Raw genomic sequence first — 20418 nt, 5'->3', positions numbered from 1 at the left:
TAGGTAGCATAGACATTTTAACAACATTTGTTCCTCCTATCCATGAGCATGGAATGTTTTTCACTTCTTTGTGTCTTCCTTTCTTTCATGAGGGTTCTATTGTTTTCAGAGTTCTATTGTTCTATTGTTTTCAGAGTATAGATCCTTTGCTTCTTTAGTTAGGTTTATTCCTAGGTATCTTATGGTTTGGGGTGCAATTGCAAATGGGATCGACTCCTTAATTTTTCGTTCTTCTGTCTCATTGTTAGTAGAAATGCAACTGATTTTTCTGCAGTGATTTTATACCCTGCCACTTTGCTGAATTCCTGTATGACTTCTAGCAATTTGGAGGTGGAGTCATTTGGGTTTTCCACATAAAGTGCCACATCATCTGCAAAGAGTGAGAGTTTGACTTCTTTGCCAATTTTCAGATGTCTTTCTTTTTGTTGTCTGATTGTTGAAGCTAGGATTTCTAGTACTATGTAGAAAAACACGACATCCCTGCCATGTTCCTGACCTCAGGGGAAAACCTCTCAGTTTTTCCCCATTGAGAATGATATTCACTGTGAGCCTTTTGTATATGGCTTTTATGATATTCAGGTATATTCCCTCTATCCCTACACTGTGAAGAATTTTAATCAAGAAAGTATGTTGTACATTGTCAAATGCTTTTTCTGCATCTATTGAGAGAACCATATATGGTTCTTGGCCTTTCTTTTATTAATGTAGAGTATCACACTGATTAAGATGAGGCTGTTGAAATCACCCTGGCAACCCGGGAATAAATCCCACTCAATTATGGTAAATAATACTTTTAATGTACTCTTAGATCTTATTGGCTAATATCTTGATGAGAATGAACTATTGGGACTTCATCAAGATAAAACCTTTTGCACAGCAAAGGAAATAGTCCACAAATCCAAAAGACAAACAATAGAATAAGAGAAGATATTTGCAAATGAGATATCAGATAATGGGCTGGTATCTAAAATCTATGAAGAATTTATCAAACTCAACACCCAAAGAACAAATAATCCAATCAAGAATGGGCAGAAAACATGAATGGGGGCGCCTGGGTGGCTCAGCAGGTTAAGCCTCTGCCTTCAGCTCAGGTCATGATCTCAGGATCCTGGGATCGGAGCCCCGCGTCGGGCTCTCTGCTCAGCGGGGAGCGTGCTTCCCCCCACCCCCCTCCTGTCTCTCTGCCTACTTGCAGTCTCTCTCTCTCTGTCAAATAAATAAATAAAATCTTAAAAAAAAAAAGAAAGAAAACATGAATAGACATTTCTCCAAAGAAGACATACAAATGGCCAACACACACATGAAAAAATGCTCAGCATCACTCATCATCAGTAAAATACAAATCAAAACCACAATGAGATACCACCTCACACCAGTCAGAATGGCTAAAATAAACAAGTCAGTAAACAACAGCTGTTGGCGAGGATGTGGAGAAAGGGAGACACTCTTAAACTGTTGGTGGGAATGTTAACTGGTGCAGCCACTCTGGGAAACAGGATGGAGGTTCCTCAAAAAGTTAAAAATAAAGCTACCCTAAGACCCAGAAATTTTACTCCTAGGTATTTACCCTAAAATAAAAATGTTGTGATCAAAAGGAATACTTGTACCCCAATGTTTATACCAGCAATGTCCACAATAGCCAAATGATGGAAAGATCCCCGATGTCCATCAACAGATGAAAGGATAAAGAAGATGCCATATATATACATACATATATATAAGTATGTATGTATATATATATATGTACATACACACACACACACACACACAAAATGGAATACTTCTTAGCCAACAAAAAAAAAAAAAAAAAAGAAAAGAAAAAAGAAATCTTGCCATTTGCAACAATGTAGATGGAACTAGAGGCTCTTATGCTAAGTGAAATATGTCAACCAGAGGAAGATAATTATATTATCTCACTTATATATGGAATTTAAGAAACAAAACAGAGGATCATGGGGAAGAAAGGGAGAAAAACCAAGAAACTCTTAATCATGGGAAAAAAACTGAGGTTGCTGGAGGGGTGGGGGTGTAGGTTGGAGTAACTGGGTGATGGGCATTAAGAAGAGCATGTGGGGCACCTGGGTGGCTCAGTGGGTTAGGCCTCTGCCTTCAGCTCAGGTCACGATCTCAGGGTCCTGGAATCCAGCCCTGCATTGGGCTCCCTGCTCAGTGGGAAGTCTGCTTCACCCTCTCTCTCTGCCTGCCTCTCTGCCTACTTGTGATCTCTGTCTGTCAAATAAATAAATTTAAAAAAAAAAATCTTTAAAAAAAAAAAAGAAGAGCATGTAATGTAATGAGCACTGGGTATTATATAAGATTGCTGAACCACTGATCTTTACCATCTAAAACTAATAATACAGTATATATTAATTAATTGAATTTAAGTTTAAAAAGTAAAAAATAAATACACATAATAAAATAAAAAATAAAAATAAAATAAAATAAATAAAAAAAAGAAAATAAAAATAAAAAATTAAATTAAGTTAAAAGAATAAAGACAGGTTGAAAAAGAGCCCATAGTGGAAACTTAGGGGGAGTAGGACAGATGGAGACAAATACTCTTTAGTTAGCCTTTTACTTAATGATTTATAAATTTAGAAAAAGTTAGAAAAAAAAGTGAGAAAAAGAAAGACTGTGTAGGAAGATAGTGTCAGAGTAGGAGGACCCTAGGCTCATCTCTTCCCATGAAAACTAGATAACTATTGAATCATCCTAAATACCCCAGAAATTGACCTGAAGACTGACAGAACAAAACTCCAGAAATAAAAGGAGAGAAGAGGCCACATCAAAGAAAGTAGGGAGTACGGAGATATGGTTTAGGGGAGAAATGGATTGTGAGTGCTGTGGAAGGGAGGGAGCTGTTGTCATGGAGAAGGGCAAGAGAAAGAGCAGAGTACACAGGGAAACACAAAAGAACATTTTCCCAAAGCAACTGCCTTGGAAAATGAGAGGGACTGAATTTCATGAGTTCTTACAACCAGCAGGTCTGAAAGTCTGGAGTTTTAAAAGTCAGTAGCTTGACTGGTAAAGGGCCTGAAGGTCACTGTGCTCCTCCTGGAGAGAAAGGGGGCAAATATCACAGGGCAGACAGTGTGGAAAGAGCAATCTGAAAAACATCTGGGGAACACAGGAGTAGATTATTCTCTCTCCTGGAATCACATCCCTGAGAGGCAGCATTCATAGATACACATCTGCAGGAAAAAATGATCTGGCCATTTCCCTCCCCTGCCCCTCAGCATAAACACAGAGCCACCTACAGGGTGAAGCATCTATCACTGGCGGCCTAACTTGCTAATATCAAGCCCAAACCCCCGCACACTGGTGGGACTGCCTTCCTGGGTCAAGGTTGTCTCAGTCACACATACCAAAACTACTACAGAAAGCTCAGGCCATGGACTCTACATGACCTCTTCTTCATAAGGCCATTACTTTAAGAAAAGGAGGAGACAAAACTGCCTTTTTTAACACAGAAAAGATGTCAAAGACTAAGACAAAATGCCAGGATAAAAGAATTCATTCCAAAAAAGAGAACAAGAAAAGGTCATGGCCAGAGATCAAAGCAAAACTGATATAAGTAACATGCCAGATGGAGAAATTAAAGCAATAATCATAAGGACACTCACTGGACTTGGGAAAGAATAGAAGACATCAGTGACACCATCAAATGTAATAACATTCATATTATATGAATCCCAAAAGAAGAAGAGAGAGAAAAAAGGGGGAAGAAAATTGATTTGAAAAAGTAATAGCTGAATACTTCCCTAATATGGAGAAGGAAAGACATCCAGAGCCAGGAGGCAGAGAATTCCCACAAAACCAACAAAAGCAGGCCAACACCAAGACTGTAAGTAACAAAATATAGTGTTAAATAAAAAATCATATTAAGTGGGGCACCTGGGTGGCTCAGTTGATTAAGCGTCTGACCTAGGCTCAGGTAATGATCTCACTATCCTAGGATTTGGCCCTAAGGTGGGCTCTCTGCTCAGGAGAGAGTCTACTTCTCCCTCTCCTTCTGCACCTCCCGCACTCATATTTTCTTTCTCTCTCTAAAATAAAGAAATAAAAACTTTTTGTAAAAAAAATCATAAAAGCAGGAAGACAAAAGATGTCCTTATTTATAACGGAAGACCCATAAGGCTACCTAGAGATTTCTCAACAGAAACTTGGCAAGCCAAAAGGAGTGGAATGCTATATTAGAAGTGCTGAATGGGAAAAATCTGCAGACAAAAATATTCTACCCAGCAAGGTTATCATTCAGAATAGAAGGAGAAATAAAGAGTTACCAAGACAAACAAAAACTAAAAGAGTTTGTGAACACTAACTCAGTCCTGCAAAATATAGTAAAGGGGCCTCTTCGAATGCAAAGAAAGACGGAAAGTGACAAACACAAGGAAGGACCAGAGAAAATCCCCAGAAACAAGAAAAAACAAGTAATAAAATAGCAATAAATACATATCTCTTAATAAGAACTTTAAATGTAAATGGATAAATGCTCCAGTCAAAAGACAGAGCATGCCAGATGGATTAAAAATAAGACCAATATGCTATAGACTGCCTACAAGAGACCCATTTTAGACCTAAAGACACTTGCAGATTGAAAGTGATGGAATGGGGGAGGAGTCAAGATGGCAGAGAAGTAGCAGGCTGAGACGACATCAGGTAGCAGAAGATCAGCTAGATAGCTTATCAAACCATTCTGAACACCTACAAATCCAACAGGAGATTGAAGAGAAGAAGAGCAATAATTCTAGAAACAGAAAATCGACCAGTTTCTGAAAGGTAGGACCAGCGGAGAAGTGAATCCAAAGTGATAGGAAGGTAGACTGCGGCAGGGAGGGGCTGGCTCCCGGCAAGTGGAGGAGCAACAGAGCACAAAATCAGAACTTTTAAAAGCCTGCTCCACTGAGGGACAACACTCCAGAGCTAAACCGGGGTGAAGCCCATGAAGAAACAGTGAGGCCTCAGGTCCCACAGGGTCACAGAAGGATCAGGGGTGTCTGAGAGTCGCAGACCGCACAGGTATTAGAGCAGGGAAGATGGCTACAGTGACGGAGCCGAGGAGTGAGCTCTCAACTCGGGGTTACCTTTAACTGTAAGCCATGGCACAGGTCACTGCTCTGTGAGTGAGGACCCCACAAGATCCGAGGAGACCCCCGGAAGAGCTCAGGGATCTGCACGGTTCGGAGACTCCAGGAAGAGCTGTGTGCCAGAGACAGAGACGCTTGGTCACAGGCTGGGTGAGCTTGGAGTGCAACCAGAGGCAAGGGAGACGGGAGTGAATGAGCACTTTTCTCCAAGGGCGCACTAAGGAGTGGGGCTCCGAGCACTTGGTTCCTCCGGGCCGGAGACTGGGAGGCCGCCATTTTCATTCCCATCCTCCAGAACACTACGGAAAGTGTTCAGGGAACAAAAGCCCCCAAAAGTGAACCCGAGTGGATTACTTGGCATGGCCCCTGGTAAAGTCGGTGCAATTCCGCCTCTGGCAAAGACACTTATGAATCACTACAACAGGCCCCTCCCCCAGAAGATCAACAAGAAATCCAGCCAAGACCAACTTCACTTACCAAGGAGAACAGCGGAATTCCAGGGAAGGAGAAAGCAAAGCATGGAATTCATGGTTTGATTCTTTAGTCATTCCCATGATTCTTTAGTCTTGCAGAGTTAAGTAATATTTTTAATTTTATTTTTTTCTTCTGCTAAATTTTTTTAACTTTTATCCTTTCCTCTTTTAACATTTTTAACCAGTTTACCTCAACAATACCTTTCATAAAAAAAAAAATCTTTTTCGAACCTTCATTATTATAGTCATATTTTATCCTTCATTGTATCTAACTTTATTTTTATATACACATAGGGTTTTTTCTTCTAAAAATATTGGGGTACAATTTCTTCTAATAGGTCAAAATACATCCTAAATCTAGCACCGGGCTTGTTCTAGTCTCCAACCCGAGCAAATTCTGTCCACTTTCTTTTTTGCTATTCTCCCAACCAACTTATCTTATCAACTCTGTTTTTAGAAATTAAAAAAAAAAACAAAAAAAAAACCTGGGGCACCTGGGTGGCTCAGTGGGTTAAAGCCTCTGCCTTCGGCTCAGGTCATGATCCCAGGGTTCTGGGATCGAGCCCACATTTGGCTCTCTGCTCGGCAGGGAGCCTGCTTCCTCCTCTCTCTCTCTGCCTGCCTCTCTGCCTACTTGTGACCTCTGTCTGTCAAATAAATAAATAAAATCTTGAAAAAAAAAAGAAATTAAAAAAAATCTTTTTCACCTTTATAGGCATATTGCATCCCTTCATTGTGTTTACCCTTATATATGTTTTTCATTCTTTAAAATTTTGGGAGGTAGTTTCTTCTAAGAGATCAAAATACTCCCAAAATTAAGTGTGTGACCCTATTCTAGTCACAAGTCTAATATATATATATTTTTCTTTTTTATATTTTTCTTTGTTTTCATTTTTTTTAATTTTTTTTTTTGCCTGAACTTCCTTTTACTCCCTTTCTCCCTCCCACAATTTGGGGTCTCTTCTGATTTGGTTAAAGCACATTTTCCTGGGATCTTTGCCACCCTTTTCCTATTTTATTCGCTCCTCCATATATTCTTATCTGGATAAAATGACAAGGCGGAAAAACTCACCATAAAAAAAAGAACAAGAGGCACTACCGAAGGCTAGGGACCTAATCAATACGGACATTGGTAATATGTCAGATCTAGAGTTCAGAATGATGATTCTTAACGTACTAGCCGGGCTCAAAAAAGGCATGGAAGATATTAGAGAAACCCTCTCTGGAGAAATAAAAGCCCTTTCTGAAGAAATAAAAGAACTAAAATCTAACCAAGTTGAAATTAAAAAAGCTACTAATAAGGTAGAATAAAAAATGGAGGCTCTTACTGCTAGGATAAATGAGGCAGAAGAAATAATTTGTGATATAGAAGACCAAATGACAGAGAATAAAGAAGATGAGCAAAAGAGAGACAAACAACTACTGGAACATGAGGGGAGAATTTGAGAGATAAGTGATACCATAAGACAAAACAACATTAGAATAATTGGGATTCCAGAAGAAGAAGAAAAAGAGAGGGGAGCAGAGGTATATTAGAATTATTGTAGAGAATTTCCCTAATATGGTAAAGGGAACAAGCATAAAAATTCAGGAGGTGCAGAGAACCCCCCTCAAAATCAATAAGAAAAGGTCCATACTCCTTCATCTAATAGTAAAATTTACAAGTCTTAGCGACAAAGAGGAAATCCTGAAATCCTGAAAGCAGCCTGGGACAAGAAGTCTGTAACATTCAATGGTGAAAGTGAGGAGATGGAAAAACATTTATCATGCAAATGAATGTCAACGGAAAGTTGGAGTAGCAGTATTTATATCAGATGAAATAGATATTCAAACAAAGACTGTAATAAGAGACAAAGAAGGGCACTACAAAAATCATAAAGAGGAAAATCCAACAAGAACATAACAATTGCAAACATTTTTATATCCAACATGGGACACTCAAATATATAAAACAATTAATAACGGGGAGGAGTCAAGATGGCGGAGAAGTAGCAGGCTGAGACTACATCAGGTAGCAGGAGATCAGCTCGATAGCTTATCTAAACATTGCAAACACCTACAAATCCAACGGGAGATCGAAGAGAAGAAGAACAGCAATTCTAGAAACAGAAAATCAAGCACTTTCTGAAAGGTAGGACTGGTGTAGAAGTGAATCTAAAACAACGGGAAGATAGACCGCGGGGGGAGGGGCCGGCTCCCGGCAAGCGGCGGAACAACAGAGCACAAAATCAGCACTTTTAAAAGTCTGTTCCACTGAGGGACATTGCTCCAGAGGCTAAACCGGGGTGAAGACCACGCGGGGTCAGCGTGGCCCCAGGTCCCGCAGGGTCACAGAAGGATCGGGGGTGTCGGAGTGTCGCAGAGCTCGCAGGTGTTAGAATGGAGAAGCCGGCTACAGAGACAGAGCCGAGGACTGAACTCTCAGCTCGGGGTTACCTTGAACTGGTCACGGGCTAGGTGAGCTCGGAGCGCGGCTGGAGGCTGGGGATACAGGAGTAATTGGATGCTGTCCTCTGGGGGCGCACTGAGGAGTGGGGCCCCGGGCTCTTGGCTCCTCCAGGCTGGAGACTAGGAGGCTGCCATTTTCATTCCCGTCCTGCGGAACTCTACGGAAAGCGTTCATGGAACAGAAGCTCCCGAAAGCGAACCCGAGAGGATTACTTAGTCCGGCCCTCGGTAAGGGTGGTGCAATTCCGCCTCGGGCAAAGACACTTGAGAGTCACTACAACAGGCCCCTCCCCCAGAAGATCAACAAAATATCCAGCCAGGATGAAGTTCATTTATCAAGGAAAGCAGGTTCTATACCTAAGACAGCAGCAGAATTCCAGAGGAGGAGAAAGCAAAGCACGGAATTCATGGCTTTCTTCCCATGATTCTTTAGTCTTGCGGTTAATTCAATTTTTTTTTTTCAATTTCTTTTCTTTCTTTGTTCTGCTTCTGCTAAATTTTTTAAAACTTTTACCCTTTTCTTTTTAACGTTTTTTGACTAGTTTATCTAAAATATATTTTTTTCTTTCTTTTTTATATTTTTTCTTTATTTGTTTTATTTTGTAAATTTTTTTCTTTTCTTTCTGAACCTCTTTTTGTCCCCTTTCTCCCACCCCCCCACAATTTGGGGTCTCTTCTGATTTGGTTACAGCACATTTTTCTGGGGTCTTTGCCACCCTTTTAGTATTTTATTTGATCCTTCATATCCTCTTATCTGGACAAAATAGCAAGGCGGAAAAAATCACCACAAACAAAAGAACAAGAGGGAGTACCTAAGGTTAGGGACCTAAACAACACAGACATTGGTAATATGTCAGATCTACAGTTCAGAATGACGATTCTGAACATTCTAGTCAGGCTCGAAAAACGCATGGAAGATATTAGAGAAACCCTCTCTGGAGATATAAAAGCCCTTTCTGGAGAAATTAAAGAACTAAAATCTAACCAAGTTGAAATAAAAAAAGCTATTAATGAGGTGAAATCAAAATGGAGGCTCTCACTGCTAGGATAAATGAGGCAGAAGAAAGAATTAGTGATATAGAAAACCAAATGACAGAGAATAAAGAAGCTGAGCAAAAGAGGGACAAACAGCTACTGGACCACAAGGGGAGAATTCGAGAGATAAGTGACACCATAAGACAAAACAACATTAGAATAATTGGGATTCCAGAAGAAGAAGAAAGAGAGAGGGGAGCAGAAGGTCTACTGGAGAGAATTATTGGTGAGAATTTTCCTAATATGGCAAAGGGAACAAGCATCAAAATCCAGGAGGTGCAGAGAACCCCCCTCAAAGTCAACAAGAATAGGTCCACACCCCGTCACCTAATAGTAAAATTGACAAGTCTTAGTGACAAAGAGAAAATCCTGAAAGCAGCCCGGGAAAAGAAGTCTGTAACATACAATGGTAAAAATATTAGATTGGTGGCAGACTTATCCACAGAGACCTGGCAGGCCAGAAAGAGCTGGCATGATATATTCAGAGCACTAAACGAGAAAAACATGCAGCCAAGAATACTATATCCAGCAATGGCTATCATTGAAAATAGAAGGAGAGATAAAAAGATTCCAGGACAAACAAAAACTGAAAGAATTTGCAAACACCAAACCAGCTCTACAGGAAATATTGAAAGGGGTCCTCTAAGCAAAGAGAGAGCCTAAAAGTAGTAGATCAGAAAGGTACAGAGACAATATCAAGGAACAGTCACCTTACAGACTAATAATGGCACTAAATTCATATCTCTCAATAGTTACCCTGAATGTTAATGGGCTAAATGCCCCAATCAAAAGACACAGGGTATCAGAATGGATAAAAAAACAAAACCCATCAATATGTTGCCTAAAAGAAACTCATTGTAGACGCGAAGACACTTCCAGATTTAAAGTGAGAGGGTGGAAAACAATTTACCGTGCTAATGGGCATCAGAAGAAAGCTGGGGTGGCAATCCTTATATCAGATCAATTAGATTTTAAGCCAAAGACTATAATAAGAGATGAGGAAAAACACTACATCATACTCAAAGGGTCTGTCCAACAAGAAGATCTAACAATTTTAAATATCTATGCCCCTAACGTGGGAGCAGCCAACTATATAAACCAATTAATAACAAAATCAAAGAAACACATTGACAATAATACAATAATAGTACAGGACCTTAACACCCCCCCCCTCACTGAAATGGACAGATCTTCCAAGCAAAAGATCAACAAGGAAATAAAGGCCTTAAATGACACACTGGCCCTGATGGACATCACAGATATATTCAGAACATTTCATCCCAAAGCAACAGAATACACATTCGTCTCTAGTGCACATGGAACATTCTCCAGAATACATCACATCCTGGGTCACAAATCAGGTCTCAACTGGTATCAAAAGATTGGGATCATTCCCTGCATATTTTCAGACCACAATGCTCTGAAGCTAGAACTCAATCACGAGAGGAAAGCTGGAAAGAACCCAAATACATGGAGACTAAACAGCATCCTTCTAAAGAACGAATGGGTCAACCAGGAAATTAAAGAAGAATTGAAAAAATTCATGGAAACAAATGATAATGAAAACACAATGGTTCAAAATCTGTGGGACACAGCAAAGGCAGTCCTGAGAGGAAAATATAGAGCGGTACAAGCCTTTCTTAAGAAACAAGAAAGGTCTCAAGTACACAACCTAACCCTACACGTAAAGGAGCTGGAGAAAGAACAAGAAAGAAACCCTAAACCCAGCAGGAGAAGAGAAATCATAAAGATCAGAGCAGAAATCAATGAAATAGAAACCAAAAAAAAACAATAGAAAAAATCAATGAAACTAGGAGCTGGTTCTTTGAAAGAATCAATGAGATTGATAAACCCCTGGCCAGACTTATCAAAAAGAAAAGAGAAAGGACCCAAATAAATAAAATCATGAATGAAAGAGGAGAAATCACAACCAACACCAAAGAAATACACACAATTATAAGAACATACATAGGCAACTCTACACGAACAAATTTGACAATCTGGAAGAAATGGATGCATTCCTAGAGACATATAAACTACCACAACTGAACCAGGAAGAAATAGAAACCTGAACAGGCCCATAACCAGTAAGGAGATTGAAACAGTCATCAAAAATCTCCAAACAAACAAAAGCCCAGGGCCAAACAGCTTCCCAGGGGAATTCTACCAAACATTAAAAGAAGAATTAATTCCTAATTTCCTGAAACTGTTCCAAAAAATAGAAATGGAAGGAAAACTTCCAAACTCATTTTATGAGGCCAGCATCACCTTGATCCCAAAACCAGACAAGGATCCCACCAAAAAAGAGAACTACAGACCAATATCCTTGATGAATACAGATGCAAAAATTCTCACCAAAATACTAGCCAATAGGATTCAACAGTACATTAAAAGGATTATTCACCACGATCAAGTGGGATTTATTCCAGGGCTGCAGGGTTGGTTCAACATCCACAAATCAATCAAGGTGATAGAACACATTAATAAAAGAAAGAACAAGAACCATATGATACGCTCAATAGATGCTGAAAAAGCATTTGACAAAGTACAGCATCCCTTCCTGGTCAAAACTCTTCAAAGTGTAGGGATAGAGGGCAAATACCTCAATATTATCAAAGCCATCTATGAAAAACCCACCGCAAATATCATTCTCAATGGAGAAAAACGGAAAGCTTTTCCGTTAAGGTCAGGAACACGGCAGGGATGTCCATTATCACCACTGCTATTCAACATAGTATTAGAAGTCCTAGCCTCAGCAATCAGACAACAAAAAGAAATTAAAGGCATCCAAATCGGCAAAGAAGTCAAACTATCACTCTTCGCAGATGATATAATACTATATGTGGAAAACCCAAAAGACTCCACTCCAAAACTGCTAGAACTTGTACAGGAATTCAGTAAAGTGTCAGGATATAAAATCAATGCACAGAAATCAGTTGCATTTCTGTACACCAACAACAAGACAGAAGAAAGAGAAATTAAGGAGTCAATCCCATTTACAATTGCACCCAAAACTCTAAGACACCTAGAAATAAACATAACCAAAGAGGCTAAGAATCTATATGCAGAAAACTATAAAGTACTCATGAAAGAAATTGAGGAAGACACAAAAAAATGGAAAAATGTTCCATGCTCCTGGATTGGAAGAATAAATATTGTGAAAATGTCTATGCTACCTAAAGCAATCTACACATTTAATGCAATCCCTATCAAAATACCATCCATTTTTTTCAAAGAAATGGAACAAATAATCCTGAAATTTATATGGAACCAGAAAAGACCTCGAATAGCCAAAGGAATATTGAAAAAGAAAGCCAAAGTGGGTGGCATCACAATTCCGGACTTCAAGCTCTATTACAAAGCTGTCATCATCAAGACAGCATGGTACTGGCACAAAAACAGACACATAGATCAATGGAACAGAAAAGAGAGCCCAGAAATACACCCTCAACTCTATGGTCGACTAATCTTTGACAAAGCAGGAAAGAATGTCCAATGGAAAAAAGACAGCCTCTTGAATAAATGGTGCTGGGAAAATTGGACAGCCACATGCAGAAAAATGAAATTGGACCACTTCCTTACACTACACACGAAAATAGACTCCAAATGGATGAAGGACCTCAATGTGAGACAGGAATCCATCAAAATCCTTGAGGAGAATGCAGGCAGCAACCTCTTCGACCTCAGCCGCAGCAACATCTTCCTAGGAACAACGGCAAAGGCAAGGGAAGCAAGGGCAAAAATGAACTATTGGAATTTCATCAAGATCAAAAGCTTTTTCACAGCAAAGGAAACAGTTAACAAAACCAAAAGACAACTGACAGAATGGGAGAAGATATTTGCAAACGACATATCAGATAAAGGGCTAGTATCCAAAATCTATAAGGAACTTAGCAAACTGAACACCCAAAGAACAAATAATCCAATAGAGAAATGGGCAGAGGACATGAACAGACATTTCTGCAAAGAAGACATCCAGATGGCCAACAGACACATGAAAAAGTGCTCCACCTCACTCGACATCAGGGAAATACAAATCAAAACCACAATGAGATATCACCTCACACCAGTCAGAATGGCTAAAATGAACAAGTCAGGAAATGATAGATGCTGGCAAGGATGTGGAGAAAGGGGAACCCTCCTCCACTGTTGGTGGGAATGCAAGCTGGTGCAACCACTCTGGAAAACAGCATGGAGGTTCCTCAAAAAGTTGAAAATAGAACTACCCTATCACCCAGCAATTGCACTACTGGGTATTTACATTAAAATGATACAAATATAGTGATCCGAAGGGGCACGTGTACCCGAATGTTTATAGCAGCAATGTCTACAATAGCCAAACTATGGAAAGAACCTAGATGTCCATCAACAGATACACAGATACACAATGGAATACTATGCAGCCATCAAAAGAAATGAAATCTTGCCATTTGCGACGACGTGGATGGAACTAGAGTGTATCATGCTTAGTGAAATAAGTCAATCGGAGAAAGACAACTTTTATATGATCTCCCTGATATAAGGACGTGGAGATGCAACATGGGGGGTTAGGGGGATAGGAGAAGAATAAATGAAACAAGATAGGATTGGGAGGGAGACAAACCATAAATGACTCTTAATCTCACAAAACAAACTGGGGGTTGCTGGGGGGAGGTGGGGTTGGGAGAGGGGAAGGGGGTTATGGACATTGGGGAGGGTATGTGCTATCGTGAGTGCTGTGAAGTGTGTAAACCTGGTGATTCACAGACCTGTACCCCTGGGGATAAAAATACATTATATGTTTATTAAAAAAAAAAAAAAAAAAGGATGAATACCCAACTTTTGTAGCAACATGGACGAGACTGGAAGTGATTATGCTGAGTGAAATAAGTGAAGCAGAGAGAGTCAAGTATCATATGGTTTCACTTATTTGTGGAGCATAACAAATGACATGGAGGACACTGGGAGAGAGAGGAGAAGGAAGTTGAGGGAAATTGGAAGGGGAGGCGAACCGTAAGAGACTATGGAATCTGAAAAACAACCTGAGGGTTTTGAAGGGGCGGGGGTGGGAGTTGGGGGAACCAGGTGGTGGGTGATAGGGAGGGCACGTATTGCATGGAGCACTGGGTGTTGTGCAAAAACAATGAATACTGTTACGCTGAAAAAGTAAATTAATTAATTTAAAAAAACAATTAATAACAACTAAAAAGGAAATAATAGATAGTAATGCAGTAATAGTGGGGAACTTTAACACCCCACTGAAGCCAAAGGACAGATTTTCTAAATAGAAAGACAAGGGAAAAATGGCTTTGAATGACATATTGGACCACATGGAAGTAACATATATTCAGAACATTCCATCCTAAAACAGCAGAATACACATTCGTTTCCAGTGCACAAGGAATATTCGCCACAATCGAACATATATTAGGCCATAAAACACGCCTCAACATATACAAAAAAACTGAAATCATACCACGTATCTTTCCTGACCATAATGCTATAAAACCAGAAGCCAATTGTAAGAAAATATATGAAAATACTATAAATACATGGATGTTAAACAACCTGCTACTAAACAATCAAAGGGCCAAAGAGGAAACCAAAGAAGAAATAAAATAAAAATACATGGAAACAATGAAGACATACAAATGGCTATCAGACACATGAAAAAATGCTCATCATCACTAGCCATCAGGGAGATTCAAATTAAAACCACATTGAGATATCACCTGACACCAGTTAGAATGGCCAAAATTAGCAAGACAGGAAACAACGTGTGTTGGAGAGATTGTGGAGAAAGGGGAACCCTCTTACACTGTTGGTGGGAATGCAAGTTGGTGCAGCCACTTTGGAGAACAGTGTAGAGATTCCTCAAGAAATTAAAAATAGAGCTTCCCTATGACCCTGTAATTGCACTACTGGGTATTTACCCCAAAGATACAGATGTAGTGAAAAGAAGAGCCATCTATACCCCAATGTTTATAGCAGCAATGGCCACGGTCACCAAACTGTGGAAAGAACCAAGGTGCCCTTCAACGGACGAATGGATAAGGAAGATGTGGTCCATATACACGATGGAGTATTGTGCCTCCATCAGAAAGGATGAATACCCAACTTTTGTAGCAACATGGATGGAACTGGAAGAGATTATGCTGAGTGAAATGAGTCAAGCAGAGAGAGTCAAGTATCGTATGGTTTCACTTATTTGTGGAGCATAACAAAAAACATGGAGGACATGGGGAGATGGAGAGGGGAAGGGAGTTGAGAGAAATTGGAAGGGGAGATGAACCATGAGAGACTATGGACTCTGAAAAACAACCTGAGGGTTTTGAAGGGGCGGGGGTGGGAGGTTGGGGAAGCAGGTGGTGGGTAATAGGGAGGGCACGTATTGCATGGAGCACTGGGTGTGGTACAAAAACAATGAATACTGTTACGCTGAAAATAAACAAATAAAAAAATAAAATAAAATAAAACAAAATACATGGAAACAAATGAAAATGTAAATACAACTGTCCAAAACATTTGTGATGTCTTAGGACTGCAAAAGCAGTCCTAAGAGGGAAGAATATAGCAATACAGGCCTACCTCAAGAAGCAAGAAAAATCTCAACTACACAACCTAGCCTTACACCTAAAGGAATTAAAAAAGGAACAGCAAATTAAGTGTGAAGACAGCAGAAGAAGGGAAATAATAAAAATGAGAGCAGAAATAAATAATATAGAAACTAAAAACCCGTAGAATTACCCATGAAACTAGGAGCTGGTTCATTAAAAAAAAATATTAACAAAGTTGAAAAACCCCAGTGAGACTTATCAAAAAGAAAAAGGGCTCAAATAAATAAAATCAAAAATGAAAGAGGAAAAAGAATAACCAACACCACAGAAATACAATTATAAGAGAATATTATGATAAAATATATGCCAACAAATGGGAAAACCTGGAAGAAACGGATAAATTCCTAGAAACATAATAACAATCAAAACTGAAACAGGAAGAAACAGAAAATGTGAACAGACTGATAACCAGGAAAGAAATCGAATCAGTAATCAAATAACTTTCAACAAACGAAAATCCAGGACCGGAGAGGTTCACAGATAAATTCTACTAAACATGTAAAAAAGAGTTAATACCCATTCTTCTTGAACCATTCTAAATAACAGAAAAGGAAGGAAAACTTCCAAATTCATTCTATGAGGCCACCAACCCAGACACTGAAACCAGATAAAGATTCCACAAAAAAAGAAAGCTACAGGGTGAATATCCCTAAGGAAAATAGCTGCAAAAATTCTCAATAAAATGCTAGCAAACCAAATCTAATAATACGTTAAAAAAAATTATTCACCATGATCAGTGGGGTTTATTTCTGAGTTGCAAGTGTGGCTCAATAATAACAACTCGGGGCGCCTGGATAGCTCAGTGGGTTAAGCCGCTGCCTTCAGCTCAGGTCATGATCTCAGGGTCCTGGGATCGAGTCCCGCATCGGGCTCTCTGCTCAGCAGGAAGCCTGCTTCCCTTCCTCTCTCTCTGTCTGCCTCTCTGCCTACTTGTGATATCTCTCTGTCAATTAAATAAATAAAATCTTAAAAAAAAAAAAATAATAACAACTCAATCAATATGATTCAACATATTAATAAAACAAAGGATAAAAACCATAGGATCATTTCAATAGATGCAGAAAAAGCATTGAACGAAATAATTCATTCATGATAAAAGCCCTCAACAAAGTAGGTTTAAAGGGAACATACCTCAACATTACAAAGGCTATATATGAAAAACCTATAGTTAATATCATTCTCAATGGAGAAAAACTGGCAGTTTTTCCTCTATAGTTAGGAAGAAGAGAGATGTCCACTCTCACCACTGTTATTTAACATAGTATTGAACGTCTTAGGCTACCAATAAGACAACAAAGAAATAAAAAGTATCCAAATCAGCAGGGAAGAAATCAAATTTTCACTATTTACAGATGACATGATACTATATATAGAAAAACTGAGAGTCCACCAAAAAAATGCTAAAACTGATAAATGAATTCAGGAAAGTTGCAAAATATAAAATGAACATACAGAAATCAGTTGTATTTCTATACATCAATAATGAAAAGCAGAAACAGAAATCAAGGAATCAATCCCACTGACTATTATACCACAAAAACCATAGGATACCTAGGAATAAACCTAACCAAAGAGGTAAAATATCTGTACTCTGAAAACAGAGAACATTTATGAAAGAAATTGAAGATGACACAAAGAAATGGACTTATCTACACATTTAATGCAGTCCCTATCAAAATACAAACAGCATTTTTCACAGAGCTACAACAAACAATCCTAAAATTTGTACAGACCTACAAAAGACCCAAATGGCCAAAGCAATCATGGGGGGAGTGGGGAGGAAACCTGGAGGCATCACACTTCTGGACTTCAAGCTATACCAAAAAGCTGTAGTGATCAAGACAGCATGGCACTGGCACAAAAACAGACACACAGAATAGAGAACCCAGAAATGAACCCACAACACTATGGCCAACTAAGATTCAACAAAGCAGGAAAGAATATCCATGGAAAAAAGATGGTCTCTTCAACAAAGGATGTTGGGGAAACGGACAGCAACATGCAAAAGAATGAAATTGGACCACTTTCTCACACCACACACAAAAATAAATTCAAAATGGATGAAAGACCTAAATATGAGACAGAAATCCATTAGAATCCTAAAAGAGAGCACAAGCAGTAACCACCCTGACATCAGCCACAGCAACTTCTTACTAGTTATCTCTCTGGAGGCAAGGGAAACAAAAGCAAAAAGAAACTACCAGGACTTCATCAAGATAAAAAGCTTCTGCACAGCAAAGGAAACAATCAACAAAACTAAAAGGCAACTTACTGCATGGGAGAAGATATTTGCAAATGACATCTCTGATAAAGGATTAGTATCCAAAATCCATAAAGAACTTATCAAACTCAACACCCCAAAACCAAATAATCCAGTTAAGAAATGAACAGAAGACATGAATAGACATTTCTCCAAAAAAGACATACAGATGGCTAACAGACGCATCAAAAGATGCTCAATATCACTCATCATCAGTGAAATACAAATAAAAACTACAAGGAGATATCACCTCACACCTCTCAGAATAGCTAAAACTAGCAATACAGGAAACAACAGGTGTTGGCGAGAATGCGGAGAAAGGGGAACCCTCTTACACTGTTGGTGGTAATGCAAACTGGCCCAACCACTCTGAAAAATAGTATGGCTACTTCTCAAAAATTTAAAAATAGAGCTACCCTATGACCCAGAACTTGCGCCATCAGGTATTTACCCAAAGGATACAAAAATACTGATTCAAAGGGGCACATGAACCCCAATGTTTATAGCAGCATTATCAACAATAGCCAGCCAAATAATGGAAAGAGACCAAATGTCCATTGACTGATGAATGGATAAAGCAGCTGTGGTACAAATACATACAATGGAATTATTACTCAGTAATAAAAAAGAATGAAACCTTGCCATTTGTAATGATGTAGATAGAGCTAGATATCATTATATAAGCAAAGTGAGTCAGAGAAAGAAAAATACCATATGATTTCACTCACATGTGGAATTCAAGAAACAAAACAGACGAACAAGGGGTGGGGAGGGAGCAGAAAGAGAGAGAGGCAAACCAGAAAACAGACTCTTAGCTACTGAGAACAAACAGGTTTATTATAGGGGAGGTGGGCTGAGGGATGGAATAAAAATGTGAAGGGTATTAGGAGGGAACTTATGATAAGCACTAGGTGTTGTATGTAAGTGATGAATCACTAAATTCTACACCTGAAACTAATGTTACACTGTATGTTAACCAACCAGAATTTAAATTAAAACTGAAAGAAATTAAAAAATAAAAATAAAAAGTGGACAAAGGATCTGAATAGGCTTTTAAAAACCTTTTTTGAGTCCAGTTTGACAAACAATGTTACATTAGTTTCAGGTGTATAACATACTAATTCAACATCTCTATACGCTATGTTCACCACAAGTGCAGCTACCTTCTGTCACCATATGATGCTATTACAAGATCATTGACTATGTTCCCTTATTGTATTTTTTATTCCTGTGACTTATTCTAATGAAAACACACTGATGCCCAAAAAAAGGTATTCAGCATTACTATTTATCAGGGAAATGCAAATCAAAACCATAATGAGTTATCCCCTCACACAGGTTAGAATGGTTATTACAAAAAAAAAAAAAAAAAAAGAAATAACAAGTGTTGGTGAGGATGTGAAAAAAGGAGACCCTTATGTACTATTGTTGGAAATGTAAATTAGTGCAGATGCTATGGGAAAGAATATGGAAATTTATGAAAAATTTAAAGATAAAACTACCATATGATCCCACAATTCTACTGTTGGATGTTTGTCCAATGAAAATGAAAATACTGCCTCAAAGAAATATATGTGCTCCATGTTCATTGCCAATATACAACACCCAAGATATGGAAGCAATGTAAGTATCCATCACTGGATGAAAACACAAAGAAATTGTGATATGCATATACAATGGAATAGTTTTCTGCCATAAGAAAGAAGAAAACCTTGCTACTTGCAACAACATGAAGAGACCATGAGGGCACTAGGCCAAGTGAAATAGGCCAGACAGAAAAAGACAAACATTGTATGATCTCATATGTGTAATCTAAACCAAACCAAACCCAGATCTCATAGATACAGAGAAAAGACTGGTAATTGCCAGAGGTGGGGGTGGAAGTGAGGTAATGAGGAGTTACTCCTCATTATATACAGATATGTATATATATACATACATAAATGTATGTATGTATATATACATACAGACATAAAATTTCCGCTATGCAAGAATCAGGTCTACTCTGAATAATACAATGTCTATGGTTCACAATACTGTACTGTACTCTTAAAAACTTTTTAGGAGACTAGATCTCATGTTAACAGTTCTAACCACAGTAAACAAAAATAAAAATTCAAATATTTCATTACCATCTTCATTTTTTAACATCTTCATTTTGAAAGAGTTATTTTCAGTTTCAAAAGAACTAAAATTCTACCCAAATAAACTGTGTGATTGATACTTCTATTCCCTTGACTTTTTAACTTTATACAGTCTCAGATGGATAGGAATAGATGTGTGTTACTACCAAACTTCGAGCCTTTTTCTATGATGACTTACAATTAATCTTTCATACATTTAAATTTCACAAGCTTTTAAAATTATATCACTGAAGCAGTAAATTGTTTAAAGAAACAAGTATTCCATGATGCTAAATGAGCTAAGTCAAAGAAAGACAAATACTTGTAATGATATCATTTATATGTAGAATCTAGAAAAGCCAAACTCATAAAAGCCCTTGGGGCTGAGGGTTGGGC

General features: G+C 38.6%; 1 protein-coding gene across 1 annotated transcript in view; it reads right to left on the bottom strand.

The window, feature by feature from the left end:
• The window catches only part of ATRNL1 (attractin like 1), an 836623-nt gene that overhangs the window by 523739 nt on the left and 292466 nt on the right, over positions 1-20418 (bottom strand). The gene's annotated exons all lie outside the window — the stretch shown is intronic.

Source organism: Meles meles, chromosome 13 (genome assembly GCF_922984935.1).
Source record: "Meles meles chromosome 13, mMelMel3.1 paternal haplotype, whole genome shotgun sequence".
In the NCBI taxonomy this organism is placed as follows: Eukaryota; Metazoa; Chordata; class Mammalia; order Carnivora; family Mustelidae; genus Meles; species Meles meles.
Note: the sequence above shows the minus strand (reverse complement) of the source record. Positions and strands in the feature narration are given on the sequence as shown.